This window comes from Pinus tabuliformis, chromosome 6 (assembly GCF_031772625.1).
Source record: "Pinus tabuliformis cultivar Carrire ecotype Pingquan chromosome 6, CPIR1, whole genome shotgun sequence".
NCBI classification, from domain to species: domain Eukaryota; kingdom Viridiplantae; phylum Streptophyta; class Pinopsida; order Pinales; family Pinaceae; genus Pinus; species Pinus tabuliformis.
The window spans coordinates 802,296,888-802,309,725 of record NC_142292.1 but is presented as its reverse complement, the minus strand read 5'-3'; positions in this window follow the sequence as shown (position 1 = coordinate 802,309,725).

Here is a 12,838-nt window from a genome sequence, read left to right as displayed (position 1 = left end):
TAAATAGCCTTGCTCTTGGTTCTGTTATGCCCTACTTTGGATGTGTCATTTTCTTGAACAAACCCAAGTGCCTACTACAATTGAAACCAACTTCACACCACCCTGAGCACTTATTTATTTGTGTTCCCTAGCTTCACTACTTAGGTGATAGGTAGTGAATCATCCTACAAGGTTGCGACTTTATTTAGTGAATAGAAGTTGAAAAGTGGACCATTTCCCACACTGGCATTGGAATTCATCCCTTCTTCAAAATTTTCCATCAAGTTCTTCAAAACTCCCCAAGTTGAATAAGTCATCTTCAAAACCTCCATATCTATTGCTGAAATGCAATAAGTGTGGTATGCTCGCACCAATATTTCCTTAATCTTCAACCAAAAGTCTTTGAATTTCTAGGTAAAGGCTTGATAATTTATTTACCCTATCTAGTTCAAAGAATGAGCTACCTTCCTCTCAGTTATCTCATAGCAAGATATGGTGACATCCTCCTCTTCAGCGCGACTATCCACAAAATTTACACCCTATTAGTTGAGTGTTCAATCAATCTCCTTCTACAATGCACTTACTCTTCTTCTTAAGTCTAGACTATCGTGTTTCTCTAAACGAGTAGTTACCACTAGGCAACATTAAAACAGTGGTGTTTCCCATGGCTTCCAACTTATTAAACCTTTCCTCCGATGTCTTGAGCATGTCTTCCTCCACTAAACACTTCCTACAAACTCCACCTAAGGTTTGCTTAGATTCTTTTAAACTTCCATTTTCCTCTCCACACTATCACACAATGAGTTCTTGCAATCATGCTTATGGTAGTCATTTTTGCGACCATGCCCACCTACCTTCACATTGTCAGAACAACATGGATTTTGGGATCATCAAAAGTAAACACAATATCAAGGCGAGGAATTGGTGCCACCTCCATCATATTCATAAACTCTTACCAAATAACAACTTGAAAGTCGTCCATGGGTACCATTGGGAAACTAACAGTTCTCCTCCAGTCACAAAGTTGCAAGTTGACTCCTTTTAACTAAGCCAATTACCATGTTGACATCTAGGTTTGATGCCTTAAATGAGGAATACACTAGTTCCAACTGCAAACCAAGTGTAACTACCACCCCTTTCAAAATATTTTGCATTACACCACTCTCAATCATCACCATTTCCAATAACTTGACTTGAACAAAGCTAAATTCTGGATAATATAACTCTTAGTTTATTTTCAACTTTCTACGATCCAAAACACCTAAACCCTCATTTAAAATAAACAATTCTTAACATAATAGTCCTTTGCACCAATATAACAAACAACAAGCTTCCCACCATTTTTATCCTCGGCACCATTTGCTTGTTTAGCCTTTCCCTTTCTAACTTTCCAAAAGGATTAGGCTTTTCTTAACATTTATTTTTAATTGTGCCATGTTACTTTCTCTCTTCAAGTACCTTCACCTACTTCTGAAATTCGTCTTACTCTTAGTTTGAAGTTGAGAAACTGGTTGTAGTTAAGGCAATGTCTAGGGTTGACAAATTTTGATGTCACAATTCATTTGCACCGAAGGTTTCAAATGTTTCATAAAATGAAAGAGCGAATCTTTGTCAGTCATGTTTTTTATCTCTGGCGTTAGGTACTAAAAGCACATCGATGTATTCTTGGACCTTCAAGCCTAAGTGCAGTAGAGATGTCAACTAACTCCTTGTAATCCACAGTTGATTTTCCAGATTGAATTGAAGCTTTCAAATATTGTTTCATCTCTGCATAATTCTCATTCTTCACAACATCTTTTCCACCTGCCAAGTCTTTCGCTCAGTGTCTCCACCAAAGCGTTGTTGTGCCCTTTAATAACATGGCAGCGACGTTCACCTTGCAACTTGGTTCATTAGAACCGTCATTCATCTGCTCTAAGTACTGCTCAACGTCTGGACAAACATTCCCCGTAAACCTTACATTGCAAGTGCCATCATAAAGTTCTGTCTTTGATTTTAATTCTGACGAGGATGGTCTACCCACCTCCAGTGGAAACAAATTTGTTCAATAAGTTGATAGTGTCTTCTTGGCTGCACACTTTCACTGCCACAGACAGTAGCAAGTCCTCCACTACCTTAAACCTTTCATCTAGGGTTCCAGACAATGTTGTTGCGTATGAAAACAAAACTACAATCTCACGACACTCTCCCAATGAGCTGCTCCAAAATTGACCAATCTGAGACAATCTATGTTCCAAAGACAGTCTTGGGGACACATTCATCCACCTATTCTGACTACCTTTGGAAGGCTTAAAGTAACTACTTCACCCATCGTCTCCAAAACAAGAAGTCGGATCTCATTCTTTGCAACCCTTATATACTGACCTCTATTACTATCACCATGAAACGTTGGCCTCATCAACCTTTGCTCATACTTAGACACTCCTTAAGGTGATTTTTCTTTATTGTCTCGGTGAGATAAGCACTTGCTATAAGCAACACACACTAAACCAATGAAAGAATAAAACCAATAATAACATAAACAATTAGCAATACATAGAAACCATATTTTACTTTGAATTTTTTTTAGAAAAACCAATTACAAATAATAGGTTTGCTATTCCTAGTTCAAAGGAAAATTACAATGGAGACTTCACACTTTTAAATAGGCTACATTACATTAGAATACTATGGAAAAAACCATGGGTTATCAAAATCTAGACCCTGAAACCACCAATACTAAATTGACTCTATGATCTAATCAAGTTTGCTCGAACTACTCTAGCAATCCCCACCCTTAAACTTGACTTGGGGAGATTAACTTGGTCCCAATAACTTTGTTGAAGTCCATATAAAAATGTTACCATTAATACATGGGTAAACAACTGCTTTATCTGCCAGTGTTCTAGGATATTTTTTTCTCATACATGGTTCATCAACCATCTCACATCCTGAGATTTCACATTCCCCCCTCAAGCTAGCATACAAGTACACGCCACCCTCATATCTATTCGAGTGGTTCATTTCACAACTTGATCATCCATAACTCCATGTGCCACTACACTACAACATGTATGTTTGAATAACAAGTTCTACAACAAACTACCTTCAAGCTAGTGTACAAATAAGCCTGCCACCCTCGTAGTTATTCAAGTGGACCATTCCACAACTTGAAACATCACGTGTTATCATGATGTATCTATGCCTGAAGAAAAGGGCTTACAACAACCTTGGGGAATATAACATGCCCATGGTTGGGAATCGGGATTTTCAACTTGGACCAAAAACCTTTAAGGTGTTCATACACCATTGAGGCTCTCCATCACATGTTGGCTCTTTTACCAATCCTTGATACCACTGAATCCATTTACGTTCTCTCGTCCATGCAACTAGGAGACCACTCTTGCTACATCTCTAGGTTGTGCCAATCCATAATTTGCACATACTCCTTTCTTCAGCCTTAGCCACTACTATTCGTAGCAGTGCCCTCACTGCAACCATTAATCACCATTACTACGTTTTCATCTTGGCCTTTTCTTTTGATCTGATCCACCATGATCTACGCTTTAGATCGCATTTCACCAACAAATGCCAATGTTTAATATCCAAACATTCAAGCAAAGTTTGGGCCTCAATATTTTACATATCCACAAGCACCATGCCATTTATGCTCAACTCTAGCTATGATACCAATTGTTAGGAAAAACAAGAAAGAAATTAACCAATAATAACACATAAACAACTAACACATGGACACCATATTTCACTTTGGAAACCCATGCGGGAAAACCAATTGTGAATAATAGAACTACTATACCTTGCCCAAAGGAAAATTACAATGGAGTCTTCACACCTTTACATATGCTACATTAGATTAGAACACCATGGACAAAACCATGGGTATCACAACTTGGAGCTTGAAAACCACCAATAGTAAGACTCTATGACCAAGCCAAGTTTACCTAAATTGCACTAACACCATTGTCTTCATTTTCCACCTCCATCACCAATGTTCAAGGTGGTGAACATCTACAATGTTTTGTGATGCCAATTTTCACTAAGGCACTACATTAAATAACTTATCAATCACATGTCATGGAAGATAAAATAGTGAAGAGTCATCACTTTGCTCCTGAAACCAACTATTTTATCCAAAAATGTTGGTGAAAAGTACTTGCTTTGATACCATTGTTGAGTCTCCAACAAAAAAATCATTTTTGTTCCACTCTATGGCATGTGGCACTAACTTGCAATTGAAACCAGAGTACGCCTTCATATCGTACCCGACCCTAAGTTTCCCAAGTTTTGTTAGCGGTGATATGACCAACTAATAAATTTGCAAGTCCGCAACCAATCGTGCCTTCCAAATCATCCTAAGCAAACAATTTTCAACATTCCTCATTAAACAATGATGCAATTGTAACACTTCAACATATGGCACAATGCCAAGCCTAGGAAAATAATACAACCAAGTTTTTATAAAGGTGAGTATGACTAGCTGTCACAACCCTCTATACTAAAAAATCACACATGTCACTTTTCAATTTGTGGCCACACTATTGCATAAACATCTTTGCAATAGTTGTAAGTTTGTCTATTCTAGTCTTCATCTTCTTTAAGTGAGCAAGTATTTAGGCAAGAAAGCTATTGTCCACCTTAAATGGCCTTCCACTTCTTCACCAGGATAGTGTACCCTATGATGCAACAAGCCTATCCTTGGTCACCCTACTCCCTTGCAAATTTCCTTCAACACAAAAGCATCCACCATCAAGTATTATTCCAATTCTAATTCTTCCCTATCATTAATTATCACCAGCCTCCTTTCTCAATATTTTTCCTAGGTCCTTAAACTTCTTGAATGATGCTCAAGTTACACAGTCACTTGCACTCTTGACTTAATGATCAACTCTTTGATCATTTCATGCTCCTTGATTAGCAAACCCACGACCTCCATTTTATATAATGGAAGGGAGATCAATACTTGTTTCCCTTAAACCAAGGCTGTCGCTCCATGTTCCACACCTTCATGTGGCATGCTTATGGCCCCCTCATCTTAGGTTATCCCATGATTAGAAACTCCTCCTTAAGATAAGGGCACACATTACATTCAATGCCCCAAGCCATTCTACCTTACAGCTATGAAATGCTTCCATGTCCATTGCCTTAGATGCTTCAAAAAATGGTCTAAGGTGTCTTCCCCAAACGGTATCCCACTTCACTACTGGGACCACAAATTCCCTTGCAACACATGCTCACAATATAGATGTTGGAGAAAAGTATTATTATGCCAAATATATATCTTTTCTAGAATATATATTACCTTTCATAAATTACATGTTGTTAGCAATACTCCACTTCCTCCATGAACTTGGAGTGCTTGTAACCCAAAACTCTTCAATTGCCCAAGTATCCATGAAATGTTGTAAGATTACACTAGTCACTCCATGGGTGAAACCATGCCACTTTGTTGGTGAGTCACACTCCCATATTTTTCTTTGCCTTACAATTTATGCCCAACATTTCAACCATTGAACACTTCTACTAAATGCTTGTCCAAGATGCACTCAACTAGGGTGCCTAAACATTTGCACTCCAATGTGGCATTTTGCTAAGCAAACAGTCCACACCCTACTCACTTCTCACCACCTACAACCGTGTTGTAACATTTTCTTTGGTTCCACATGTAGTCTTCAGCTATGGACATCCTCTCTTTTTTACTTTAGTGTCCCTTGACCAAGGCATTGGCATTCTACAATTGCGACTCTAGGGATCTTCTATGCCTACCAAAAACTGAGTGAGTGCCTTGCTCCCATGACACATCTCAACTTGTTGGTGCAACTAAGTGTCATTCGAGTTTCCAAGTTGCATAGGAATTCATCCCATCTTGCCATTATCTTCGTGATTTGACTGAGGTAAGGCACCTTAGTTTTCCATGTGAAAACGGAAGGCCTTACATTATCCACCAAGTTGTGGCTTAGTGGTCGAGAATAGTGTCACCATACAAACAACCCAAGGTCAAAACCCAATGGGTGTAAAGTCCTTAAGTGTGTGAAGGAAGGTGTTTGCCTCTTGGATTCGGTTTCCTTCTGTGCTAAAAAAAGGTTATAACATGTGCAATAAGTCAAATTGGCTTAAGTGGATATGATCCTTTTATTGTTTATTAGTTATTGTCCCACATACACACACATGTGCAACCCCAACACGTCCCACATCCCACAAAGGGATGTGTGTTTATTATTTACTATCTATTGTCTCTCTCAAACACACAATTGAGTTTATTATTTATTGTCTATCATCAAACATGCATGCACCCACACAACTCATCCCATACATGTGGAGGGAGGGTGACTACCAATATGGGTGTATATCATTTATTGTTTATTGTCACATTTACACACATTCTCACAACAGGTCCCACAATGAGATGAGTGGAATGCCACTACCTCCTTGGACACCCTTATTTTCATAAAGACCATGATGATATGTTGGGACTTACATGTTTTATTATTTATTATTTATTTTTGTGCATGTACACACACACACCACACTCTACCTTTATGGATACTATTATCTACATAAGGATCATGATATGTTGGGACTTACAATGCTTATTTATATGGACACTCCTATTGGCAAAGTATCATGGCATTTTGAGATGCAGACACAGAACACATTTCGTAGAGGAGGCAAAGGCCACTGCCACCTCTATGGACACCCTTATTGGCATAAAGGTAATGGCATGTTGGAACTTCAAGAGAATCCCTTTGTAGATTCATGTTGGCACAAAGATCATAATATGTTGAGACTTTAGGTGACTACTTCCATGGGCATTTGTATTGGCATAAGGATCATGGGATGTTGGGACTTCATGCCACTACATTTGTGGATACCCCTATTGGCATAAAGATCATGGTATATTGGACTTTTATATTGCAAGATAGCATACAAAAGGATGGAGGATTTTTAAGTCATAGAACTTGCAACCAATCAATCATTAGGTAAGTAGGAGGGTCACTACCTTTGTGGACACGACAGTGGTATAAGGATTATGGTATGTTGAGACTTATAACAAAATCTCGTTGACAATGCAAAATAGAACAGAAATACATAAACAATGTATCTCACTAATTATTCACACACATATTCATCCCACAACTAATCAACCAATATGTTAATAAGAAGGTCACCATGTATATGGACATTCCCATTGGAAAAAAAATCATAGATAAAGAGAAATTTAAATCTTGCACCTCTTATATGTCATAGAAATTTTTTTAATAAATAACTAATCTCCATTATTTATACAACTTTATTAATTACCTAATCTCCGTCTTTCTTTATAAATATATTTAAATAATAATATTTCTATTATAAATCAATTTAAAAATAGTAAAAACTTCTTCCCATTATGTAAAAACTTCTTCCCATTATATAAAAACTTAACTCTTAATTAATTGGCCAATCCCAAGATTTACATTAAGAGTCCTTAAAATGTCTTTACCTTTTGAAATAAATACTTCTCATAATCCAAACCATACTTACCAATATTTAGGATCATTGACTTTGGTTGTGTAACCAGCACCAATGCTCATCACAATCTTAACGCTAAGTGTCCCTGCATTGTCTTTCCAAAGACCACCTTTTTAGGTAACCCAACTACGAACACTCCAAGCAAACTCTACGAGATATAGAATATTGGATAAAAGTTTATGGTGGTTTATCAACTTCTTTACAAATCATATACGTTGATCTCTTTTCCTATTCTTGATTTTGAGTTTATGATTAGTCATTCAAATCGTTGCATTTAAATATATAAATTTTTATAGTGAATGTATTGAAGTGTTTTATAATATAAAATATAATAAAAATTGGTTATTTATTAAATTATTTATAAAAAAGTGAATAAAGTATAGAGTTGATAGTGATATGGTGTTCTGTTAAAACATTTTGTAGTGAAAAGATTACTAGTTCGAAATTTTAAGGGTAAAAATCCAGTCATTTTAAAAATTGGCATGATTTAAGCCAAATAAAATCCCTAAATAATTTTGATAACTTAAATACTCCTGTGTCGCAGCTACTCATACTACAAATTAAACATACCAGTTATCTTAAAACTCACATTATCTAACTATATATAATAAAAATATTATATATATATATATATATATAAATTTAACATACCAGTTATCTTAAAACTCACATTATCTAACTATATATAATAAAAAAATTATAAAGTTTTTATTTAATATAATAATAAAAAGTTATTAAATAAAAAATATTAAACATAAATTTTAAGAATGATTTATCAACTCCTTCGCACTATGTCCCTCGGTTTTGTGCATATGACTAATACTTCGAGTTGTATTCAAATATATTTGCATCCAGATTCAAATATATTCAGTATTATATATTATATATTCAGCTTACATAATATGTCCCTCGGTTTTGTGCAAATGACTGATAATTCAAATATATTTGCATCCACATTCAAATATATTCAGTATTATATATTTTATATTCTGCTCACATATTTTTTTGGGGGGCTATTTTTAGAGTAAATTTATTTATATTTTATCTATTTTACAAATCAGAAAATTATAGTTTTATGTTATAAATTTACATAAAAGACACTAAATTCATTTTAGGATTAAAAAATACAATTTAAATAAAAGCCCATCACTGTCTCATGAAAAAAATCATATCGCCAAATTACAAAGGAAAAAAAAAAATTGGTTTCTGCGTCCATCTTCTATCTATCAAAACATCAATTACCTACCAATATGGAAAGGTCAAAGACACAATTCACGTTTTTACTCAGACAGACCCTGACATCTTGTAGATGAGGGTTGGTGTGGGCCTCTTAAGCAACGAAAAGACTGTCCCACAAAGTGAAAGTTCCACCAAATGTACTGTAATGATGTACTCAACGACAATGAACATCTCATCTTTTTGGGTTTCCTGTGAACTAATGTACTTGATGATGTTCAATGAAACCAGCCACTCAAATCAATAGAAATTACAAGTATATCAAGGTAAAATCGTTTACTAATCTCACCTATCGGGCTCCATAGACAACTTGTAGTTGGCCTTTCAGAGGGATGACATGGATTTACCATGGTGTACTGGTAGTCTGGTAAAGGTACCCTCTAAGCAACAGAGTACTGCAATGATGTAATATTAGTCTCCAACTCAGTTTGTGGAGGTTATCTTTGGAGCTAATCAAGTTATCGACAACAACTCATCTTTTTGAATCCCATCAACTAATATAATTATGAGATCTAACGAAGCCAACACCTCATCAAATAGAAATTACAAATTTGCCTGGGAGGGTCACAGGCAAAATCGTTTTACTAATCTCGCCTATCGATTTCTATATACAAGTTGTACTGGCCTCTGTGGCCTCTCACAGGTGCTAGCGAAATGGTGCACGGGTTGGATTAATCCATGGTGTATTGCTAAATGCTTGTAAATGATTAAGAGAGGTTAAAGGTACTCAGGGGTTGATATTTCACATTTGCGTAAACAAGCCCACTCTGAAAGAATACTCAATATTTATTACAAGTACACTACAATGAATCGTACCAATTTTAGAGAATTTAACTCATATTGATTCATTTACTGCAATTATTGAAGATACAGCTCATCTTGGTTGCAACTCTTCATTCTTCTCTTCGATTATATTGTTGTCATCCACCTAGTGAGAGGAATTCTGCTCCAACTTTATTTCCAAATCATTCGAATTTATTCTAGAACGATGATGGTGCAGAATGTTGGCAAAGGGGTTACCTATTCTTGCATCAGCAATGTATCTTTGCTGGACTCTAAAGTTACAAAAGGTAAAAAGACGTTTAGATGCTTCTGAATAGCACATCATTTACAATGCCATCTAATATGAGTTAGAAAAAGAGAAAAAAAATTAGATTATTGTCAATAGCACATCACTTAAAATACATGGCAAACATTGGCAAAGGGCTTATTTGTTTTTGCATCAGCAATTATTTTTGTTTCACTTTAACAAAAGATTTTTTTCGTAGTCCAACATCCGTGGGGATTTGAACCAGTGACCTATCGTAAAGATTGCCTTTAACACTTTTCGCAAAGAGTGTCAACAGCGCACCAAACCAATTCACCGTCAATCCAAAAACCCCAAGGGATTCCCTCTAACATAAGTTACAAAAAGGAAAAGTATTTAGATTCTTCTCAATAGGGCATCATTTATAATGCCAATCTAATAGGAGTTAGAAAATCCCCAAGGGCTTCACTATAACATAAGTTAGAAAAGGAAAAAGTATTTAGATTCTTCTGAATAGCACATCATTTATAATGCCATCTAATAGGAGTTAGAAAAGGGGAAAAAGGGTTAGATTCTAGTGAATAGCACATCACTTAAAATACACGGGAAACATTTACTAGCCTTTTGATTACTGCTTGTTATTTTGAATGCCCTTTAGTTCAAAAAGATATCATCCATGCTAAAAATGGTGGCCAGCTTTTGCACGCAATGAACAATTTCATCTGTAGTCCTAATAAGGGAGTTCTCTTCCTTATTAGGACCCCAACATCCTGTCCCCAAGTGTTGTTAGTTAAAACCCAGATATGCTTAAATCTCGCTGCAAAATGAAATTGTTGATTCAGCTCCTCGAAGATTGAATTTGAAGGCTTCAATAACCTCCAACTCTCATTTCGCTCTTCATAGATCAATCATGAATATTTCCCCTCCATTAGAAAAGCTGCATTTGAATTTTACTCCAATTGGTAGGAGATATTGTTTTGATTTTCACTTTTTGGACCGTGAGTATTATTATTGATTTTTGGAGTTAACAGGTTAACTTCTTCCCAATGGCAAAGTCTTTTCCATAAAAAGGAATACCCTGCCCTTTAAACTTCATCTCTGATTCTTCACAGCATGCTGGACAAAACATGCTGCAATGATCTGCTTAAAATTATTTTGTGACCATGGATTAGTTCCAGCTTTTTATGTTATAGCGGGTGCAACCCATTTCCTGCAAGGAAAGCATGCACCTGCGTGTTGACTTCAATCCAACTGCATCCAGCCGTTGGTTTAACCCCCCTATCTTTCATGGTTTTTCTCAGCTTTTCAATACCATCCCACCTGCCCACTGAAGCATAGATATTTGAGAGCACAACATAAGTTGCTGCATTTTTCCAATCCAACTCAAAAAGGTGTTCTGCAGCGTATTCTCCTAACTCTGTATTGTTATGTATGATACAGGCACCTAGCAAACACCCCCAGACTGTAGCATCAGGGGTTATTGGCATTTTGCTTATCAAGTCTTTAACCTCTTCCAGGTGCCCAGCACGGCCAACAAGGTCAACCATGCAGCCATAGTGTTCTATCACAGGTGTGATCTGGTAACATTGACTCATAGAATTAAAGTACTTTCGGCCCTCATCCACTAGGCCTGCATGACAGCATGCCGACAACACATTGACGAAGGTAACACTGTCCGGTTTCATACCAGATTGTTGCATTTCTTGAAATAGTTTCAGGGCCTCCTTGCCACATCCATGCATTGCATATCCTGCAATCATTGAATTCCATGAAACCACATCTTTTCCATGTATTTTGTCGAAAACTTCATTTGCCTTGTCTATGTTTCCACATTTTGCATACATGTCCAGAAGCGCGTTACACAGAAATACATTGCACTGAAAACCACTTCTAATTATTTCTTCATGGATTTCCATGCCCTGTTCCAGAGCTGCCAAATTAGCGCATGCTGGGAGAACACTGGCAAAGGTTTTCGAATCTGGCTGCACAGCTGCTTGTTGCATCTGCCGAAAAATCTCCAGAGCTTCCATGTTGTGCCCATTCTGTGCATAACCTGCAATGATGGCGGTCCAGGATGCAGCATTTCGTTGAGGCATTTTGTCAAACACTTTGCGTGCAATGTCTATTCTCTCACATTTTCCATACATGTCTACAAGGGCAGTTCCCACAAAGACATTAGATTCCAACCCACGTCTGATTACTTCTCCATGTATCTCTATACCCTGCTGCATAGTTCCCAAGTTCGCACACACTGGGAGAACACTGGCAAAAGTTTTTGCGTCCCGCTCAACGCCTGCCAGATGCATTTGCCTAAACATCTCCATGGCTTCCAAACTGAGCCCATTCTGCACATACCCGACAATCATCACAGTCCAGGAGACTACATTACGCTGGGGCATTTCTCTGAAAAGCTTCAATGCCTCATCTACGTATCCATTGTGCAGGTATCCCGTAATCATGGCGTTCCAGGAAACAATATTTCGTTCAGGCATTTTGTCAAACACATCGCGTGCTTTCTCAATAATACCACATTTTGCATACATGTCCAGGAGGGCAGTGCCTACAAAAACATCACACTGAAATCCTCGTCTGGTTATCGCCTCATGAACTTCCGCGAGGGTTTCCAAGGTGTTACATGCAGGAAGAACACTGGTAAAGGTGAATTGATCGGGTTGAATATCACTTTCTTCTTTCATTTGACGAAACAGAACCAAAGCTTCCTGGGAAAATCCATGTCTGGCATATGCTGAAATCATGGCATTCCATGAAAAGGCGTCTCGTGTTGGCATCTGGTCGAACACTCGCCGAGAATCCTCCGGGCTCCCGCACGTAGCATACATAGTGATAAGAGTGTTAAGTAAGAATCTATCTCCGACAAAACCCCTCTGATGCATTTGGGCGTGGAATATTTTGCCGCCCGATAAGGCCTTAAGCTTAACGCAGCCCTGCAGGAGAGAAACACATGCACTTCTATCTACAACGTTGTCGGTAGCATTCAAGAAGCCGAGGGCGTCTTTTAGCAGGCCCACTTCACGCAGTGTTACCCCATTCTGTACAGACGGAGTGTTTGTGTTAGCTCCTGTTTCA